Source organism: Mirounga leonina, unplaced genomic scaffold (genome assembly GCF_011800145.1).
Source record: "Mirounga leonina isolate KUSES-001 unplaced genomic scaffold, KU_Mleo_1.0 Mir_152, whole genome shotgun sequence".
Taxonomy (NCBI): Eukaryota; Metazoa; Chordata; class Mammalia; order Carnivora; family Phocidae; genus Mirounga; species Mirounga leonina.
The window spans coordinates 7531161-7553074 of NW_023270380.1; the positions used below are offsets into that span (position 1 = coordinate 7531161).

The window sequence follows — 21914 nt, forward strand, 5'->3', positions numbered from 1 at the left end:
GCCCTCAAAACTATTAAATAGTGAAGGAAGAGGAAGCATTTTGAGCTCCTGGAAAAAAAAAATTGTGTCTTTAAAATGAGGTTTCTAGCTACAGCTCCACTTTCCTTGGCATTTCCATTTGCTGTGGAATTTAAATTACATGGACTTTCATATTGAGAGTGCCCACTCTCCTGCCCATTTATTGTGGAAGGGCCCCGGTGAGGGGCAATCTTTGATAAAAAAGAGGTAGTTAATGTAACTACTGGGTAAAAGAAACATTAGAAATGGAGCCCACTCAGATGTCGCAGACCTTCGAGGTGCTGGTGGGTTGGAAGCTTCATTATGTTCAGCTGCACAAGAGACTTCCTCTTTCCAGAGTTGATTACGAAAAGGGACTCAGATGACAGCTTAATAAGCTATCCCTTGCTGCCATTGTAGATAAATCACGAGTGTGCTGCACCATGGGAAGAACACACAAAGGAGAAACATTTTGTAGAACAAAGACCATGCCACAGGGTATTTGGGAAACAGGAGAAAGGTGGATAGAGCCTTGTGGGGATGGAGGGGAGAGACATGGTAGTTTCCAGAGGGGAGCCTGGTTATGCTAACAATACAGGTGAAAAACAGAATCCAGTCTATCTTAGGTGGGTCTTAAAGGTGAAAACTTGCACTGTAATTGACATCTGGAAGGGCTGAGCAAAGGATTAGAGGTTTCTATAATGTTGAAATCTCACCTATAAATCATGATGCTTTGGGATTTTGCTGGATCTGATTACATTAATACAAAGAGGATACGTAATTTGGAAAATCCATTTATTTAAGAAGAGAAATACTGCTTTGGGTTGTGTTTCAGTTATTATTCGACTAAATCATCTTCAAGACAGAAGACATCTCCGAGATATTTTCAACATGAACTGAGGGGTATTTTCTTGGTTTTTATTTTTCCTCATCAGTACTAATCCAAAGAATCCCAGGCAGGAAGTTCTTTTTCTCTATTCATATGAAATTTATTTTTTTGCTCATAATATGGACTTGACACCATTTGATTGCTAGAAAGGATAGAAAAGGATGTTTTAATATACCTGTATTTGCTCTAAGGAACATGCAAAACAAGGAATGCCCAATTTTCATGATAAAGAGACTTAAACTAGTTGTGACAGCACCTTAACACTGAGATTTCTAAAAAATCCAATATGGGTTTTTAAAAGACCTATAAAATGGTAGACATTGAATGTCCTCCTAGGCAATTTTTTAATCCAAAGATTAAGAAATTTGTTGAATTGAGCATTTTTGATAGTTTTCGATTGAGCATCAGGGATAGGATATCAGAAACCAGGGAAGTTTAAAGTGCCCATTTCCTTTTAGATGAAAGTTTGGGTGAGTACCTTTGCCAGATTAGTGACTTTTCTGCCCAAACCAAGTGTCGTTTTCATATCACTCATAACGGATGCCTTTTTTGATTTTCCGTTAAGCTTTGTTTTGCCTAAGACAGTGGTCTTTCATGGATAATACTGACCCAGACCGAGTTCTTGTGGGTGATCAGGTCTCACTATTAGTTGGTTTGCCGTGCTCCTGCACCTGGGCATGACCTTGCTCATTATCTCTGTGGCTTGCCTGAGTTACCAGTGTGTGGATGTTAGGAATCTAGTACTTAACAGTTTACAAAGGGCTTCGTATGTTTAAATTAATCTTTATAGTAATCAATGTGACTTAGTAAGGGTAGTTTATTTTTTGTATGAGTCAGATCATTGAATCTCCTTGAAGGGGATTATTCCAAGGTTAAGTAGCTAGGAAGTGAGAGACTTGATATTTTAACGTCTCTTGGCTAGACTTTGGTTGATTTTTATTTTTTTATTTACACATTTTTATTCATTTGATCTATCCAACATTTATTGAAAATCTACACTATTCTAGGTATGATGCTAGACACCACAGATGCAGTAAGAATAAGTCATCATCCTTGTCCCTGAAGAGTGTGGTCTAGGAAGAGAGAGGCCTGGGCTAGAGGTGTGATGGATGCTATGAATTCCCAATGGGGAATTCCATCAGTCTACTTTAAGATTTACAGAGTAAATGATACTTCGACCCTATGGAGGTTTATTTTTTTTCTAGGTGACTGTAACAGCCTTTCCAATAGGTCTCAAGTAGTATTGGGATGAATTAAACTGGATAATAGGTGTGGAGGAGCTCTACAGATGTCTATTACATGTGTAGCAGGCTGGGACTACAATTCTAGGTGGCCCATCCCTTCCGGTTCCTCCTCCATCTTGTTCTTTCTTCTGTCACGGTACTGTATTATGTGTATACTCCTGTGTAATCGGTTATCTCCCCCTTCTATCTCCTCAGTGGACTCTGAGTGCTCTGAGGGTGCTTGTTGCAAACAATTTTCAGGATATTTAGCCATGTCCAACCTATGTCCACACTAGTAGGGCATTTTATTTTCTCTGCTTGGCCATTGTCTTTTTTTTTTTTTTTTTTTTACTTATAATACCATCTATTTCATAGTATTTTAGAGTTTATAGATCTTTTATTTCCGTGTGTATCAGCTAACGTTTAGGACCCCTACCCTCAAAGGGGTCTTGACAGACCATCCTCGTTCATTTCCCTAGGCAGTTCACTGTCCCATATTGTATTTCTCAAACCTCTTCCTTCTCACGCTTAGCTGATACTTTACTTGTTTCTTTGAGAAAACAGACCTAGTTGGAAGCAAACGTCCACATCTTCCCTCTACTAAACCAACCAATCTACCAGGAACCCTGTCTTTGCTCCTACCTGAGGCCACTGCCTCCCCCTGCGCTCTTGACAGGTGGAGGTGCACCTGTCCCATCTCTCCCTCAATCCCAAGCTTTTTCCTCTTTACTGGGTCTCTGCAGGATTGTTCCCACCAGCATATAAACATCTGATAAAATATTTCTCAAACATATCAACAATACCTTTCTTAGAACCTTTACTTAGCTCTCTTCATGGCCGGCTCTCTCCCACGTAATTCAAACAAATGTCATCTTTTGAGAGAGTTCTTCCTTATACAGCCATTTAAAATATCAACTCCCCTTATATCTTTGTCCTAGCTTGCTTTATTTTATTCATATTATTTTCCTGACATTATTGAGAGCAGGAATTTTGACTGTCTCTATCACCTCACTCTGTAATGCCCAGAAGAATGCCAGAAATATTACAGAAGCCCCAGAATATTTACTGCCTTAATTCCATATTCCCCTCCTGCTGCTGTACCATTTTTCTGTTCCCCTTTTATAGCACAATTCAAGAATTTTCTTTTTTTTTTTCTTTAAGTATTTTTTTTTATTCTTATGTTAATCCCCATACATTACATCATTAGTTCTAGATGAAGTGTTCCATGATTCATTGTTTGTGCATAACACCCAGTGCTCCATGCAGAATGTGCCCTCCTCAATACCCACCACCAGGCTAACCCATCCTCCCAACCCCCTCCCCTCTAGAACCCTCAGTTTGTTTTTCAGAGTCCATCGTCTCTCATGGTTCGTCCACCCCTCCGATTTCCCCGCTTCATTCTTCCCCTCCCGCTACCTTCTTCTTCTTTTTTTCTTAACATATATTGCATTATTTGTTTCAGAGGTACAGATCTGAGATTCAACACTCTTGCACAATTCACAGCGCTTACCAGAGCACATACCCTCCCCAGTGTCTATCACCCAGTCACCCCATCCCTCCCACCCCACCCCCCACTCCAACAACACTCAGTTTGTTTCCTGCGATTAAGAATTCCTCATATCAGTGAGATCATATGATATATGTCTTTCTCTGTTTGACTTATTTCACTCAACATAATACCCTCCAGTTCCATCCACGTTGTTGCAAATGGCAAGATCTCATTCCTTTTGATGGCTGCATAATATTCCATTGTATATATATACCACATCTTCTTTATGCAGTCATCTGTCGATGGACATCTTGGCTCTTTCCACAGTTTGGCTATTGTGGACATTGCTGCTATAAACATCGGGGTGCACGTACCCCTTCGGATCCCTACTTTTGTATCTTTGGGGTAAATACCCAGTAGTGCAATTGCTGGATCATATGGTAGCTCTATTTTCAACTTTTTGAGGAACCTCCATATAGTTTTCCAGAGTGGCTGCACCAGCTTGCATTCCCACCAACAGTGTAGGAGGGTTCCCCTTTCTCCGCATCCCCGCCAATATCTGTCGTTTCCTGACTTGTTAATTTTAGCCATTGTGACAGGTGTGAGGTGGTATCTCATTGAGGTTTTGATTTGGATTTCCCTGATGCTGAGCGATATTGAGCACTTTTTCATGTGTCTGTTGGCCATTTGGATGTCTTCTTTGGGAAAATGTCTGTTCATGTCGTCTGCCCATTTCTTGATTGGATTCTTTGTTCTTTGGGTGTTGAGTTTGATGAGTTCTTTATAGATTTTGGATACTAGCCCTTTATCTGATATGTCATTTGCAAATATCTTCTCCCATTCTGTCGGTTGTCTTTTGGTTTTGTTGACTGTTTCCTTTGCTTTGCAAAAGCTTTTTATCTTGATGAAGTCCCAATAGTTCATTTTTGCCCTTGCTTCCCTTGCCTTTGGCGATGTTTCTAGGAAGAAGTTGCTTCGGCTGAGGTCAAAGAGGTTGCTGCCTGTGTTCTCCTTTAGGATTTTGATGGACTCCTGTCTCACATTGAGGTCTTTCAACCATTTGGAGTCGATTTTTGTGTGTGGTGTAAGGAAATGGTCCAGTTTCATTCTTCTGCATGTGGCTATCCAGTTTTCCCAACACCATTTGTTGAAGAGACTGTCTTTTTTCCATTGGACATTCTTTCCTGCTTTGTCAAAGATGAGTTGACCATAGAGTTGAGGGTCCATTTCTGGGCTCTCTATTCTGTTCCATTGATCTATGTGTCTGATTTGTGCCAGTACCATACTGTCTTGATGATGACAGCTTTGTAATAGAGCTTGAAGTCCGGAATTGTGATGCCGCCGGCTTTGCTTTTCTTTTTCAATATTCCTCTGGCTATGCGGGGTCTTTTCTGGTTCCATACAAATTTTAGGATGATTTGTTCCATTTCTTTGAAAAAAGTGGATGGTATTTTGATGGGGATTGCATTGAATGTGTAGATTGCTCTAGGTAGCATTGACATCTTCACAATATTTGTTCTTCCAATCCATGAGCATGGAACGTTTTTCCATTTCTTTGTGTCTTCCTCAATTTCTTTCATGAGTATTTTATAATTTTCTGAGTACAGATCCTTTGTCTCTTTGGTTAGATTTATTCCTAGGTATCTTATGGTTTTGGGTGCAATTGTAAATGGGATCGACTCCTTAATTTCTCTTTCTTCTGTCTTGTTGGTGTATAGGAATGCCACTGACTTCTGTGCATTGATTTTATATGCTGCCACTTTACTGAATTCCTGTATGAGTTCTAGCAGTTTTGGGGTGGAGTCTTTTGGGTTTTCCACATAAAGTATCATATCATCTGCAAAGAGTGAGAGTTTGACTTCTTCTTTGCCAATTTGGATGCCTTTGATTTCTTTTTGTTCTCTGATTGCTGTGGCGAGGACTTCCAATACTATGTTGAATAGCAGTGGTGGTAGTGGACATCCCTGCCGCGTTCCTGACCTTAGGGGGAAAGCTCTCAGTTTTTCCCCATTGAGAATGATATTCGCTGTAGGGTTTTCATAGATGGCTTTTATGATATTGAGGTATGTACCCTCTATGCCTATACTCTGAAGAGTTTTGATCAAGAAAGGATGCTGTACTTTGTCAAAAGCTTTTTCTGCATCTATTGAGAGGATCATATGATTCTTGTTCTTTCTTTTGTTAATGTATTGTATCACACTGATTGATTTGCGGATGTTGAACCAACCTTGCAGCCCAGGGATAAATCCCACTTGGTCATGGTGAATAATCCTTTTAATGTACTGTTGGATCCTATTGGCTAGTATTTTGGTGAGAATTTTTGCATCCATGTTCATCAGGGATATTGGTCTGTAATTCTCCTTTTTGATGGGGTCTTTGTCTGGTTTTGGGATCAAGGTAATGCTGGCCTCATAAAATTAGTTTGGAAGTTTTCCTTCCGTTTCTATTTTTTGGAACAGTTTCAGAAGAATAGGTATTAATTCTTCTTGAAATGTTTGGTAGAATTCCCCTGGGAAGCCATCTGGCCCTGGGCTTTTGTTTTTTGGGAGATTTTTGATGACTGCTTCAATTTCCTTAGTGGTTATAGGTCTGTTCAGGTTTTCTATTTCTTCCTGTTCAGTTTTGGTAGTTGTCTGTGGATAGGTCTGTTGCCAATCTAATGTTTCTACCATTGTAGGTTACATATCTCTTCTCCCAAGCTGCTTTCAGGATTTTCTCTTTGTCTATGAGACTCGTAAGTTTCTATTTCATCCTGGTTCAGTTTTGGTAGTTGATACATCTCTAGGAATGCATCCATCTCTTCCAGGTTATCTAATTTGCTGGCATATGCTCATAATAGGTTCTTATAATTGTTTGTATTTCTTTGGTGTTGGTTGTGATCTCTCCTCTTTCATTCATGATTTTGTTGATTTGGGTCATTTCTCTTCTCTTTTTGATAAGTCTAGCCAGGGGTTTATCAATCTTGTTAATTCTTTCAAAGAACCAGCTCCTAGTTTCGTTGATCTGTTCTACTGTTCTTTTAGTTTCTATTTCATTGATTTCTGCTCTGATCTTTATTATTTCTCTTCTCCTGCTGGGTTTAGGCTTTATTTGCTGTTCTTTCTCCAGCTCCTTTAGGTGTAGGGTTAGGTTGTGTACTTGAGACCTTTCTTGTTTCTTGAGAAAGGCTTGTATTGCTATATGCTTTCCTCTTAGGACTGCCTTTGCTGCATCCCAAAGATTTTGAATAGTTGTGTTTTCATTTTCATTGGTTTCCATGTATTTTTTTAATTCTTCTTTAATTTCCTGGTTGACCCATTCATTCTTCAGTAGGATGCTCTTTAACCTCCATGTATTTGAGTTCTTTCCGACTTTCCTCTTGTGATTGAGTTCTAGTTTCAAAGCATTGTGGTCTGAAAATAGGCAGGGAATGATCCCAATCTTTTGGTACCGGTTGAGACCTGATTTATGACCTAGGATGTGATCTATTCTGGAGAATGTTCCATGGGCACTAGAGAAGAATGTGTATTCCATTGCTTTGGGGTGGAATGTTCTGAATATGTCTGTGAAGTCCATTTGGTCCAGTGTGTCATTTAAAGTCTTTATTTCCTTGTTGATCTTTTGCTTAGACGATCTGTCCATTTCAGTGAGGGGGATGTTAAAGTCCCCCACTATTATTGTATTGTTGTCGATGTGTTTCTTTGCTTTTGTTATTAATTGCCTTATATAATTGGCTGCTCCCATGTTAGGGGCATAGATATTTACAATTGTTAGATCTTCTTGTTGGATAGATCCTTTAAGTATGATATAGTGTCCTTCCTCATCTCTTATTACAGTCTTTGGTTTAAAATCTAATTTGTCTGATATAAGGATTGCCACCCCAGCTTTCTTTTGGTGTCCATTAGCATGGTAAATGGTTTTCCACCCCCTCACTTTCAATCTGGGGGTGTCTTTGGTTCTAAAATGAGTCTCTTGCAGACAGCATATCGATGGGTCTTGTTTTTTAATCCAGTCTGTTAGCCTGTGTCTTTTGACTGGGGCATTTAGCCCATTTACATTCAGGGTAACTATTGAAAGATAGGAATTTAGTGCCATTGTATTGCCTGTAAGGTGACTGTTACCGTCTATTGTCTGTGTTCCTTTCTGGTCTATGTTGCTTTTAGGCTCTCTCTTTGCTTAGAGGACCCCTTTCAAGATTTCCTGTAGGGCTGGTTTTGTGTTTGCAAATTCCTTTAGTTTTTGTTTGTCCTGGAAGCTTTTTATCTCTCCTTCAATTTTCAATGACAGCCTAGCTGGATAGAGTATTCTTGGCTGCATATTTTTCTCATTTAGTGCTCTGAATATATCCTGCCAGTCCTTTCTGGCCTGCCAGGTCTCTGTGGATAGGTCTGTTGCCAATCTAATGTTTCTACCCTTGTAGGTTACATATCTCTTCTCCCGAGCTGCTTTCAGGATTTTCTCTTTGTCTATGAGACTCGTAAGTTTTACTATTAGATGTCGGGGTGTTGACCTCTTTTTATTGATTTTGAGAGGGGTTCTCTGTGCTTCCTGGATTTTGATGCCTGTTTCCTTCCCCAAATTAGGGAAGTTCTCTGCTATAATTTGCTCCATTATACCTTCTGCCCCTCTCTCTCTTTCTTCTTCTTCTGGGATCCCAATTATTCTAATGTTGTTTCGTCTTATGGTATCGCTTATCTCTCGAATTCTGCCCTCGTGATCCAGTAGTTATCTCTTTTTCTCAGCTTCTTTATTTTCCATCATTTCATCTTCTATATTACTGATTCTCTCTTCTGCCTCATTTAATCTAGCAGTTAGCGCCCCCATTTTTGATTGCACCTCATTAATAGCCTTTCTGATTTCTACTTGGTTGGATTTTAGCTCTTTTACTTCTCCAGAAAGGGTTTCTCTAATAACTTCCATATTTTTTCAAGCCCAGCTAGTATTTTTAAAGTGATGATTCTGAACTCTAGATCTGACATCGTACTAATGTCCATATTGAGTAGGTCCCTGGCAGTCCGTACTACCTCTTGTTCTTTTTGTTTAGGTGATTTTTTCCGTCTTGTCATTTTGTGCAGGGGAGAATAGATAAATGAGAGAACAGAATGCTAGCAGAGTAACCATGTCCCCAGAAAATATACTCTAAACAAATCAGAAAATACCTGAAGCAGTGGGATAAGAAAGGGAAAGCGAAAAAAGAAAAAGATAAAAAAGAGAAAGATAAAGATAAAAACAAAAACAAACAAAACAAAACAACAACAACAACAAAAAAAACCAGAATGTGATCAAATATGATCTATATGGTATATAGATCAGTGCCACACACTAGATTTGGGGTGTATTTTGGTCTTTTAGAAGAAAGTGCCTCCCAAAATTTTAAAGAAAGAAAAACTTATATATGTACAAAAATAAGAGTTGATATGATGAAGGGATGGAATATGACTGTAAAAATGGAAATTATAAAAAATTTTATAAAAGGAATTGATAAGAAGTTGTTTGAAAAAAGAAAGAAGAGGATTTAAAAAAAGAAAAAAGAAAAAGAAAATAAAAGGGGAGAGGATGTGATCAGGTAGGGGAATAGAAAACACCATATACTAGAGATTTAGGGTATATTTTAATCTGTTAGAAGAAGCTATCTCGGGCGCCTTGGTGGCTCAGTCGTTAAGCGTCTGCCTTTGGCTCAGGTCATGATCCCAGGGTCCTGGGATCGAGTCCCACATCGGGCTCCCTGCTCTGCGGGAAGCCTCCTTCTCCCTCTCCCACTCCCCCTGCTTGTGTTCCTGCTCTCGCTATGTCTCTTTCAGAAAAATAAATAAAATCTTTAAAAAAAAATAAAATAAAAAGGAGAAGCTATCTCAAAATTTTAAGGAGAGAACAACTTATATATATAAGCCAAAAATATGGGTAACTACTATGAAGGGATAGAATATGACTCTAAAAATGAAAAATAAAATTTTTTTTTTTTTAAAAAGGGATTGATAAGATGTTGGTTGAAAAAAGGAAAAAGAAAAATTCAAAAAGAAATAAAAAGACAAAAAGACAGTTAAAAAAAATTAACTTTAAAAGACTAAAGAATCATGGTAAAAAAGCCGTGAATTCTATGTGCATTATTCCCCTAGCGCTGGAGTTCTGCCGTTCTCATTGATCGGTAAACTTGGTCTTTGCCGGCTGTTCTCGCTGATCTTCTGGGGAGGGGCCTGTTGCCGTGGTTTCCAAATGTCTCTGCCGGAGGCGGAATTGCCCCGCCCTCGCCCCCTCCCGGCTAAGTAATCTGCTCGGGTTTGCTCTCCGGGGCTTTTGTTCCCTGCGAGCTTTCCCTACAGCTTTGGAGGCGGAGAGTGAAAATGGCGGCCTCCCAATCTCCGCCCCGGAGGAGCCGAGAACTCGGGGCCCCGCTCCTCAGTGAGCCCCCAGAGAAAAGCCGTCAGTCACTCCCGTCTCCCAGGTCGCCGGCCGCACTCCGTGCTCACCCAGCCTGTGACTGTGCATTTCTATCTCTGGCACCCGACCCCATATGGAGTCTCCAAACCCAGCAGATCCCTGCGGTGCACTCCCGCGCGGCTCCTCCCAGGGGAGGAAGGTGAGTCTCCCCCGATCTGTTGCTTGTTGGGTCCCTGCTGGAGGAGCAGTGGCCCGACTGTGCCCTGGATCACAGTTTATGGCAACCCCGAGCTGAGAGCCCGCGCCTGGGCTCCGCCTCTGCAGCCGGCTTCCCTGCTCCGTTACCTGGGAGCTCTGCTGCACTCAGGCACCCCCGGTCTTTCTGTGACCCCGAGGGTCCTGAGACCACACTGTCCCGGAGGGTTCCACCCCCCGCTTAGCCACCAGAGTGATGTCCCTCAGCGGAGCAGACTTTTAAAAGTTCCGATTTTGTGCTCCGTGGTTCTATCACTTGCCAGAAGCGGCCGACGGAGGCCCCTCCCCCGCCGTCTGTCCTCCCGAATATCGCCTCAGATTCACTTCTCCACACGTCCTACCTTCCAGAGAGTGGTCGCTTTTCTGATGAGAGAGTTGTTGCTCTTCTTTTCTTCAATCTCCTGTTGAGTTTGTAGGTGATCTGAATGGTTTGATCCCTATCCAGCTGAATTCCTGAGAGGAGACGAAATCCAGGTATCCTACTCCTCCGCCATCTTGCTCCGCCCCCCAATTCAAGAATTTTCTATAACCACATCTCTACTTCCTCTCCTACCATTCTCTCTCTCTTTTTTTTTTTTTAAGATTTTATTTATTTATTTGAGAGAGAGAGAATGAGAGAGAGCACATGAAAGGGGGGAGGGTCAGAGGGAGAAGTGGACCCCCCGCTGAGCAGGGAGCCCAATGCGGGACTCGATCCCGGGACTCCAGGATCATGACCTGAGCCGAAGGCAGTCGCTTAACCAACTGAGCCACCCAGGCACCCTCCTCCCATTCTCTCTTAAATCCTTTCCGTTCCGGATCTCATCCTCACCAGTCTACTGAAATGACACTTGATGAGGCCACCAACGAATGCCACATTGCCAGATGTGATGGTCATCTTTAGCCTTCTTCCCCATTGAGGTTGACTTCCCCTTTGCAACCTTATCATACCGATCACTCCCAAGTATTTATCTTCAGCTGTGACATTTGCCCTGACTTCCAGACTCCTGTCTCCAGCTGCCTCCTTGATGTGTCATCTGGATAAAAGTCATCCCAAACCTAATATGTCCCAACTGACCTCACACCGTTTCCCCTTCCTTGCTTCAAACTGCTTTCCCAGCATTCCCCATTTTAGTACTTGGTGCTGCCATTTAACTCAGATGTTCAGGCCTAAAAGCTTGTAATTGTTCCTTTCTCTATCTACATCTCTTCCTGTCAATGCTACTTTTTTTTTTTTTTCATTTTTATTTTTTTTAAGCAGGCTCCATGCCTAGCACAGGGCTCAAACTCATGATGCTGAGTTCAAGAGTCCAATGCTTAACCACCGGATCCACCCAGGCGCCTCATATTTTAAATTACATTCAGACTGTGGCCACTTCCCACCACTTCCACGGGCAGCACCCCAACAGAAGCCACCACCGTCTTCTCCAGCTGCAGTAATGACCTCTCCACTAGAATTGCTGCTCCCAACATAGAAGCCAGAAGGATTCCTTTGAAGTGAAATGAGTCCTGTCACTCCCCTGCTCACAACCCTTCACAGTTCCCATCCTACTTGGACTGAACTCCAAAGCCCTTCCCGTGGCGTGCAAGGGTCCAGCCCCGCCGGGTCTCTGTCCTTCTTCCCTCCTTTCGACCCATCAGCTCCCTCACTCTTTCTTGAGCTCACCAAACCCTTTCCCATTGCAGAATTGTGTTTGCTGCCCTGGAACCTCTGCCTGGAATATTCCACATGCTCACTCGCAACTTGACGTGAGGCCGATTCTGACCAGCCTCTAATATAACCCCCCTTCATTATTCTACCCTGTCCTTCTGTATTGTTGACTCTTACCACTGTCTGGTGTTCACTTTCACAACCATTCATTTGCTGATGATTTCTCTCTTCCCCGAGGATTGTGAGCTCCATGGCTGCAGGGACTTGTTCTGTCTTGTTGATGGTAGTAGGTCTTGAACGAGTGAATTTAATCCTTACAAAAATAGGAATGATGAAGCAATAATTATTAGTCTTTTATATTCTGAGCACACTGTTCTGGGTAGTTTGTAAATATATTTTTGGATTAATCTCTCCCAATGACCCTCTAAGGTAGGTGTTCAGTTCATAGATGAAAATACTGAAAATCACAGGGACTAGTAAAGAGAGCTGGGTAGCTGGCATTCAGACTCTGATTTTAGTCCAAAAATAAGACTTTTTCCACGTAACTTACATTATTTATTATTATAAGTTAATGTGTTTTGGACAACTTATGATAGTTTACTATTAGGGAATGTTATTTTTTCCACCGAATAGATGAAAACCACGGAGGATCAAGTGATTGTGAATTGCCTGGGGTCATGCAGCCCGGAAGGGCTGATCAAGGGCTTCTGATCCTGGGTTCTGATTGGGCTCTTTCCCTGCAACCACGAGGTTTCTGGAACAGGCATTTGTGTGTCTCACTTTATCTGGGTGGCATTTGTTTGCCATCCATTATGTTTGACCCCCTGTAAACTGGCATTTATGAATTCAATGCTAAGCTTTCCAAAATCTAGTCCTAAAATTTACATCATGAATTTGCTTCATGTACAAGTTAACCTTTTGCTGATCTCTATAATACTTGTGTAGGCTGAGTGAAAACAACACAAAAGCTGAAATTTGCTACTTCGTTTGTACTCACTATCTACAGCATAAATGTACACAACTCTTATCAGGAAGAGTTTCATGCTCAGATATAATTGGCTGGTTCATTGATTCATTCCCAGGTCAGAGAAAAACCCTCAGCTGAGATACTCCTGATTACAAGGGAAGTGAGGTAAATTACTGGAAGCCTATGAAAATAGAGAGGTTTGGTGCCTGGTACACTGGATGGTAATCTCCCTTTCTATTACAGAATTACATTTATAATTAGCAAGACCAGAATTTAATAGGTTTGTCAGTTACAGAAATAAACTGGAGGCTGAAGCTGTAAACTAATATTTCACTGTTTTCCAAAAGCAAATCTAGAAATTCATGGATACATGTTTTATCTATACGTTTTGTGCAATGAACCCTGTATCAATGTGCAAGTAGGGAGATATGTATTAAAACATATCCCAGAAGCAAGATTAAAATAGTTTCTATGAATTTCATTATTCCATGTTCCATGTTTTTGCTGAAAACTATGGTGTTTATTCTCCTATGAGTGGTATACATACTATGTATCTGTCCAGACGGCTGTTACATATTTTTTTTTAATATTTTATTTACTTATTTGACAGAGAGAGAGCGAGAGAGGGAACACAAGCAGGGGGAGTGGGAGAGGGAGAAGCAGGCTTCCCGCGGAGCAGGGAGCCCGATGCGGGGCTCGATCCCAGGACCCTGGGACCATGACCTGAGCTGAAGGCAGACGCTTAATGACTGAGCCACCCAGGCGCCCCTGTTACATACTTTTTGTTTTTTGGATGATTTTGAAAATTGGTCCTTGTGTTATGCACTATAAGAAAAATGCACTTAGTGGAGATTATAGAGTTGTATATGTAACACCTAAAGATTAGGGAGGAAGGAAGGAAGTGAGAGAGAGAATGTGTGTGTGTGTGTGTGTGTGCATGCGTGTGCGCGCAAGAAACCATAATGTCTGAAATTTGCCTTATCTTGAAATAATAGATATATATTATGGATATGTAGATTCAGATCTTGAAAATTGCCTCTAAAATTACTTATCCATCTTTTCAGTATTCTTAAAATGTAATCTTTTTGGTGTTCTTCCTTAGTGCTGGGATAATTAGTACATAGTAGTTTTCTCTTCAGGATTTTAATGTGGTTTCTACAGTGCGAGTCTAGTATGGATCTCTGAGAATCTGTACCACTCGCTCACTGTGGCCTCTGCCATTCCTCAGAGAGGAGGAGGCAGACTTCTAATATTCTAAAATATGCACACAGTCTCAACCAATCTATTATGCATGATATGTACCTATATTTATACTTCTATATGGGTCTTACCTGCTCTGCACAGATACTAAATATTTAAGAGTAGTATGACTAAATATATTTAATTTTTCATGGAAGCATAATATCTCATAAATGGTTTCTACAGTAGGTAACACTCTGGTCTAATTGCAGAATGAATCCTGAGGGGTCAGCCCATCTGGTGCTGTCTTTGGTCTCTTAATACTTTATGCTTGAGCATCAGCCAGGTGACAGGGAGACATGATTGAGTGCTCAATTCCTCTGCTTGTCTCCGCGTTAGATTTTAATGCTTTATATGCAAAGAGGAACATTCATTTTCTGTAATAGGTGTTTCTTTGGTTGTGTTCCACATATAGGTGTGAGAGAGTCAGAATAATACTTATACCCAGCACATACATTAAGATGCATTTTAACAGGACTTTTCTAATGTGGCAATCTTCAGTGCCAAGTAGGAGTTTCAGATCATTTCAGAGCTGGGAACATAGGCTTCGATTTTATGCATGATATTTTCTAAGTGGAAAAGAGAAACAGATACATATCTGTTGACGTTACTGTTGGTGAATGTATCTGTCAGACTCCATCTCTATCTGGCAGGAAACAGACACTAAGAATGTCTGAAATATGTTCAGTCTTTCTAGATCTGATTTTTTACTTGCAAGTCAATTTTCTTATAATCAAGGTCAAGTTAAAGGCTTAGTTTTTGCAAGCTGTTTCCACTGTTAGACTTCTACATATATGACCTTACATATCATCCAAGCCATTTTTGGCTCTTGAATTCCGTTTATCTTTTTTAATTCCAAATTTTGTTTTATCACAGCTATGAACATATTTCAGAAATTTATTTTCAAAGATCTATGATAGGAACAAAGAAACTTCATTTACCCCATGGTTTCTGGGAAACTTAGATTCTTTTATTTTTTTTTTTTTAAGATTTTATTTATTTATTCATGAGAGACAGAGAGAGAGAGAGAAGCAGAGGGAGAAGCAGGCTCCCAAGAAGCAGGGAGCCTGATGCGGGACTCGATCCCAGGACCCTGAGATCACGACCTGAGCCGAAGGCAGATGCTTAACCATCTGAGCCACCCAGGCGCCCAAACTTAGATTCTTCTAGGTGATATTTGTTAGAGTAATTTCAAGGTTTTTGTTTTTTTTCCCCCCCCCACATTTTGAAATAAAATGTCACTAAAGAATAGATGGGATATGTCCTATGAGGATACTGGAATGGATTTTTCATGTGGTCTTATGGGTGTATCAGTCCTGACCTACCTCAATTCTTCTGTAGTTGGGATCTGATCGATTACAGCATCCATAAATTATTGGTGAGATATTCTATTTGTGCTGTTTAGTATACTAGCCTGTGCGTGCGTGCATGCGTGTGTGTGTATATGTAGGTTTCCTCTAGTAATTCAGCAGCTCTAATATTAGGTGACCTTCCCTTGGGGAGGAGCAGATGTATGGAAGGGAACAGTCAACCAGGAAGGAGGGAGTGTATTCCCTAACTGTTGAGAATTGCCTGTGCATGGTGATGGTAAAAAGCAGGCCAACTTTTCCTGGGTTTTATTATAGTTTTGAAGCTCCCTGCAGAGTACTGCCTTCTTGTCTGCCCCTGGGGCAGACCTGTGCCTATGACCTTCCCCCATCTTTGTTCACCGCTGCTCCTATATCTTATTCCTGCCCTTGAGCTTTAGGGTGGCGTGGAAACGTAGGAAAGCAGTGATTGAAGAGGAAGGTGCTCTGCTGAGTTCTAAGAGGACAGCTTTATTTTGTCAAGTATTTTAATGAGTTCTAAAGGATATGGCAAATGTCAATACATTAATTCTTTCTACAATAGCCCAAAAAAAGCTTTAGGCTAGTATTATTCCATCTCAGATGTGGAAGTTAAAAAGGTCCATTTTCCTCTTGTGTCCATCTGTCTCACTTAGATTTTTAAGAAAGGACAGAAGAAAAAGCAATCGAGCAGCATTACTTTAGATTGCCCTTTCTTAGCCTAACTTCCGACTATTGACTAAATATTAATGATTTATTAATGATACATCCCAAGTTCTTTCTCATCTCACCTCTTCCTGCTACTCCTCTATCCAAACTAATATGCTTGTTTCAGTATGTTTTTCACTTGATTTTTTAAAAAAAGTTATTTAATTTTAGAGAGCGGGGGTGGGGGCAGAGGGATAGAGAATCTCGATGAGATTCCAGGCTGAGCGCAGAGCCCAATGCGGCGCTCGATCCCCTGATTCTGAGATCAGGACTTGAGCCGAAACCAGGAGTCGGACACTCGAGTGACGCTTCCACTCAGGTGCCCTCACTGGACTTTGTTTTTAACACAGTTCAATCTGCATGTGGTAACTTTGCTCACTTTACCTGTAGCCACATTATCAAACATATTTGATAAAAGGAAATTGGAGGATTAGGTTCAGTTTCTGGGTAGATCCCTTAATTTCTCCGGGCAGACTCCTGGTGCAATGGTTTTATGTCAGTGCATACAGAATTGTGCAGCACGGAGGTTTGAAGATAGGCTTTCAGTCCCATTCCACCCCACCCCAGCTGGGTAACCGTGGGCAAGCAATTTACCGTCAGGATGCCTTTTTCTCATCTGTAAAGTAGCTGTAGTAATAGCTCCTACTCATCCTCATAAGCACAATAATAGTACTTAACTCCTAGCGCTCTTCACTTACTCATTCATTGACTGTGTTCTGGGCCAGATGCTGTGCACTGTGATGAGTAGAAGTTACTAAGTAGAACTGACCTAGAACTTCCCTTGATGTGTCATTGAGGAAATGCACGGTACCTGGAACATAGATGCTTTGTGGTCCTTAGCTGTCCCTGGGGAGGAGGTAGTTCTAGCAAATAATAAATGGCAGTTCCTTTCCCTTTTAAAGGCACAGAAAGAATCCATTCATTCTTTTATTCTTCAGATATCCTTTATGAATGCCTAGTGTGTGCTGGGCACTAGGGATCAATATAAACAAGGTAGGCAAAAGCTCTTTGTTCATGGTATATACATAATTTTAGGGGAGAAGACAATGAGCAAGAAAACAAGACAATTGCTAGATTGTAATGAGCAACATGGGGAAAGACATGAGAGAGAGTTGTAGAGCTGGAGAAAATAGAGCATGGGGGGCCTGATAGACCATGAGAATGAGTTGACTTGCATGAAGCCTGGGGTGGTGGGAGAGCAGATGAGAGGAACACAGGAGTTAGTAGCAGGAAGTTAGGTATTTGTTTTTTTTAAGATTTTATTTATTTTAGAGATACCGTGCATGGCAGAGGAGCAGAGGGAGAAGGAGAGCGAGAATCCCAAATACACTCCACGCTGAGCATGGATCCCAACACGGGGCTCAATCCCAGGACCCTGAATCACCTGAGCCGAAATCAGGAGTCAGACACTTAATCGACTGAGCCCCCAGGCTCCCCAAGGTGTCTGGTTTTAATTACATTGATTGACAGTGCTGGCTATGGAGAGAAGAAACAATGGGAGATGGCAAAATTGGGGGGAATTCAAGGAAGATTTACATTTTGCGTATGCCAAATTCCAAAACGAATATAGACCTATTAAAATGGGGTCATTATTTGTGACCCTTCATAAGATAAAGGCTTATCTGTACCTTGTTTGATTTTTCTGTTGGTTTCTGCAGCATTCAAGACATTTGTAGATGATTCCAGCTTTTATTTTTTGCTAAGTCTTAGGTTGGTAGGAAGCTAAAACTCCACATCCCTAAAGCTAGCTGCTGGCCTGTGAGGAGAACGGCAGGGTTGGACTCTACTCTGTTGGTTAGAACAGTGCAGATCCCAGAGAAGCCAGAGGGTTTCCTTAGAGCTGATTGGTGCACTAAATTTACTGCGCGCTGATGGATTTCCTGATACAGTGTATCAAGATTGAAAAGGTAAAGTTCCTCTCTAATGGAAGTGTTTTTTTCTACCAGACTGGGCATTGAAAATCATTGATGAAATGTTTATATATTCAGAGGAAACTTTCTGCCTTGTGCCTTACGTTTGGATGGCTGCCACTTGTGACTGGGAAATTAAGAGGTGTTATGTCTTGATCTTCTCCGATATTTGGGTGTTTCTGTCCAGCTCCCCTTCAGCTGACATTACCAGGCATGTGCTAAGGCTGCCCTCGTAGCTCATCAGCTCGAATATGCCATTTTGTATATGTACTTCTGCCTGGTGGTCGTCAGCACTGAGCCTCAGATTACTTCTGTAATAGAAGAGATTAAAAAAAAAAAAGTGCTACTATCCTCTTGCATAAAACTACATATAATACATTACATGTTAAAAAAAAAAAGACGGTAGTAGGAAGGGAAAAACAAAGGGGGGGGGGAATCGGAGGGGGAGATGAACCATGAGAGACTATGGACTCTGAGAAACAAACTGAGGGTTTTAGAGGGGAGGGGGGGGGGTTAGCCTGGTGATGGGTCTTAAAGAGGGCACGTATTGAATGGAGCACTGGGTGTTATACGCAAACAATGAATCATGGAACACTACATCAAAAACTAATGATGTAGGGCGCCTGGGTGGCTCAGTTGGTTGAGCGACTGCCTTCGGCTCAGGTCATGATCCTGGAGTCCCGGGATCGAGTTCCGCATCGGGCTCCCTGCTCGGCGAGGAGCCTGCTTCTCCCCACTAACCCTCCCCACCTCTCATGTACTCTCTCTCTCTCTCATTCTCGCTCTCTCAAATAAATAAATAAATCTTAAAAAAAAAACTAATGATGTAATGTATAGTGATTAACATAACATAATAAAATAAAATTAAAACAAAAAACCACATACACAGCATGAGTAGTTAAGGATGCTAATGAGATATCCTTTAGTTTAGATATCCTCTACCATGAAAAGAGGGGGGAAAAAAAAGAGGAAGCTAGAGATAGTTTATACAGTAAAAATGTGAAAGGTACACATAATTGCTGTCTCTGAATTTCTACCGGAGAGGAATTCTCTCTTCTCCTTTTGTCTTTTCCACAGAACCATAAAATTCGAGTGCTGGAAGGGACCTGGAAGGATATTCAGTTAACTTACTGGTGAGGAGATGAGGATTGAGCAGTCACACTGGAGTGCAAATGGATCATATCCCTGCCAATAAAAATATTACTCAGGAGGAGAATAGATTTTTTACCCCAGGCTTCTGCAGTGTTGATCCATTGGTGCTTCCCATGCTTCACTGGGCTTTGACATACCCTCTCGCTCTGTGTGTGGGGGAGAGAGATTATGAGTCTTTAGTTTTGCTTCAGTGCCTTTAGTTTCTTTTTTTTTTTTTTTAAAGATTTTATTTATTTATTTGAGACAGAGAGAATGAGAGACAGAGAGCATGAGAGGGAGGAGGGTCAGAGGGAGAAGCAGACTCCCTGCCGAGCAGGGAGCCCGATGCGGGACTCGATCCCGGGACTCCAGGATCATGACCTGAGCCGAAGGCAGTCGCTTAACCAACTCAGCCACCCAGGCGCCCCCAGTGCCTTTAGTTTCATTGCATTATGTTATGTCTCTTGGCCAGGAGTCCTGAACTAGTCATTTGGAGAATCTGGTGTACTTCTAGACTTTGATGTCCTGGTTCCTCTCCTTTTCCAAGACTTGTGACCCTTTTACTGATGTCCAGCTCAGCTTAGACCCCTGAGATAGCCATGTCTGCCCCTGAGTCACATGATAGGCACCACAAAAGAGAGTTCTTCTGGCACACATGAGCTATTCATGGCCTCCCTTCTGAAATGCTCACCTCAATCCATTCCTTGGTTTCCAGTCTTATGGCCCTCTTCTTGTTGCTTCTGTTGAATGTGATGGTTAGCACCATTTCTCATTCATGATTTTGGTGCAGTTATGAACATTAATATACATGCTTTCTCATACAAATAAACAAGATTTTTCTCTGGGGAATTTATTTAGGAGTGGAACTGCCAGGTTGCAAGGCATGCATTTGCAACTTCGATGCCAAATTTTTTCCTAAAATGGTTTTTAACCATTCTCCCATCATACAGGTACAAGAGTTCCCAGTTTTCCACATTGGTGCCAACGCTTGGTATTGTCAGGCTCCCCCCCCACACACCACCCCACCTTGGCAGTTTAGAGAATGTAAAATGGGTTTTATTTCCCTATTAGTCTGTATTTCTCTAATTACTAATGAGATTGAACCTCTTTTCTTATAATTCACCATTTGAATTTCATTTTCTGCCGAGATGCTATTCATGCTTTTTGCCTATTTTTCTATTTTTTTTTCCTCAGTGACTTTTATAAATCCTTTATGTGTGTATTTGTTTCTAGGATGAATTTCAAATATCTTCTCATAGATCTTGGTTTCTTGCTTTACTTTATGGTGATTTTTATTGAATAGAGGTTCTTAATTTTAGTAAAGTTGAATTTCTCAATCTCTTGTGTTCTTTGTGTCTTACTTGAGAAATCCTCTTTTATTATAAATTTATACCAATATTCACCCATATTTTCTTCTAAAACTCTGAAAGTGTGCCTTTATAATTTAAATCTTTAATTCTTTTTTAATTTTAATTTTTATTAGAGAGAGAGAGAGAATGAGCAGGGGGAGGGGCAGAGAAGCAGACTCTTCACTGAGTGTGAAGCCTGACACTGGGCTTGATCCCAGGACACTGAGCTAAAGGCAGATGCTTTACCAACTGAGCCACCCAGATGCCCCAAATCTTTAATCCTTAGAATTATTTTTTATGTAGGGTAGTATATAGGAACCCAATTTATTTTTTATAAATTATGTATTTAGGATTCTATTCACTCTTACGTTATTACATACTTTAACACTTCAATAAAGGTGCATTATTTTGTATTCTACATTTTTTAGTTGCATTGAGTTATTTTCTGATTAACCTAAGTATTTATAATTATGTTTAGTGCTGCATGAATGGTAGGAGCCATCTAACTGATCAACAGGGAAGGATTATTAATGGAAAAAAATGGCTCATTCTCACTCAGCATGTTTTCATGGTTATGTCAAGGTAAATAGCAACACATTAGATTTTCAACAATTTTTACTGCATTCATATTCACAAGTACAAATTTATTGAGCATGTTTTTTGCTTGATTATCGTTTGATATTATAATTTTATTATTTGTTACCAAATTCTGCACTCACCATTTTTCACAGCATTACATCTCTATCTTACATCTTTTCAGTAATAAGTCATTTGGCAATTGTTGCTAGAATTGGGTTCTTCATGGAGTGTCTTTCCAGTATGGGTTTTCTGTTGTGAGCTCCAGCTGAAGCTTGACTTGACTTGATAAGTGTCTCTTCAGGTGAAGTCTTTATTTTTAAAAAATTTTTTTAGAAGATTTTATTTATTTATTTGACAGAGACAAAGCGAGAGTAGGAACACAAGCAGGGGGAGTGGGAGAGGGAGAAGCAGGCATTCCGCTGAGCAGGGAGCCCAATGCGGGGCTGGATCCCAGGATCCTGGGATCATGACCTGAGCTGAAGGCAGACACTTAACCACTGAGCATTCTAGGTGCCCCAGATGAAGTCTTTAATGTTGATCAAGGAATGAGTGATCATGGAGGATAGCTCTTCATTCCTGACACTGAGTTGTGTTGTGCATTTTGAATCCATACCTGTCTTACGGGTGTTGCTCTATAAGTAGAGAATCTCAGATGGTTTCTTCACTGATAGGCTTTTGGAGCAGGAATTATCTGGCATTCTCCCAAGAGAATTGTACCTCCTGGTAAACATCACCTTTCCTTTCTTCCTTCTTTCCTTCTTCTTTCTTTCCTTCTTTCTTTCCTTCCTTTCTTCCTTCCTTCCTTCCTTCCTTCCTTCCTTCCTTCCTTCCTTCCTTCCTTCCTTCCTTCCTTCCTTCCTTCCTTC

At 41.0% G+C, this 21914-nt stretch overlaps 1 protein-coding gene across 1 annotated transcript in view; it reads left to right on the plus strand.

The window, feature by feature from the left end:
- Positions 1 to 21914, plus strand: part of RYR2 (ryanodine receptor 2) — a 725313-nt gene that overhangs the window by 159071 nt on the left and 544328 nt on the right. The gene's annotated exons all lie outside the window — the stretch shown is intronic.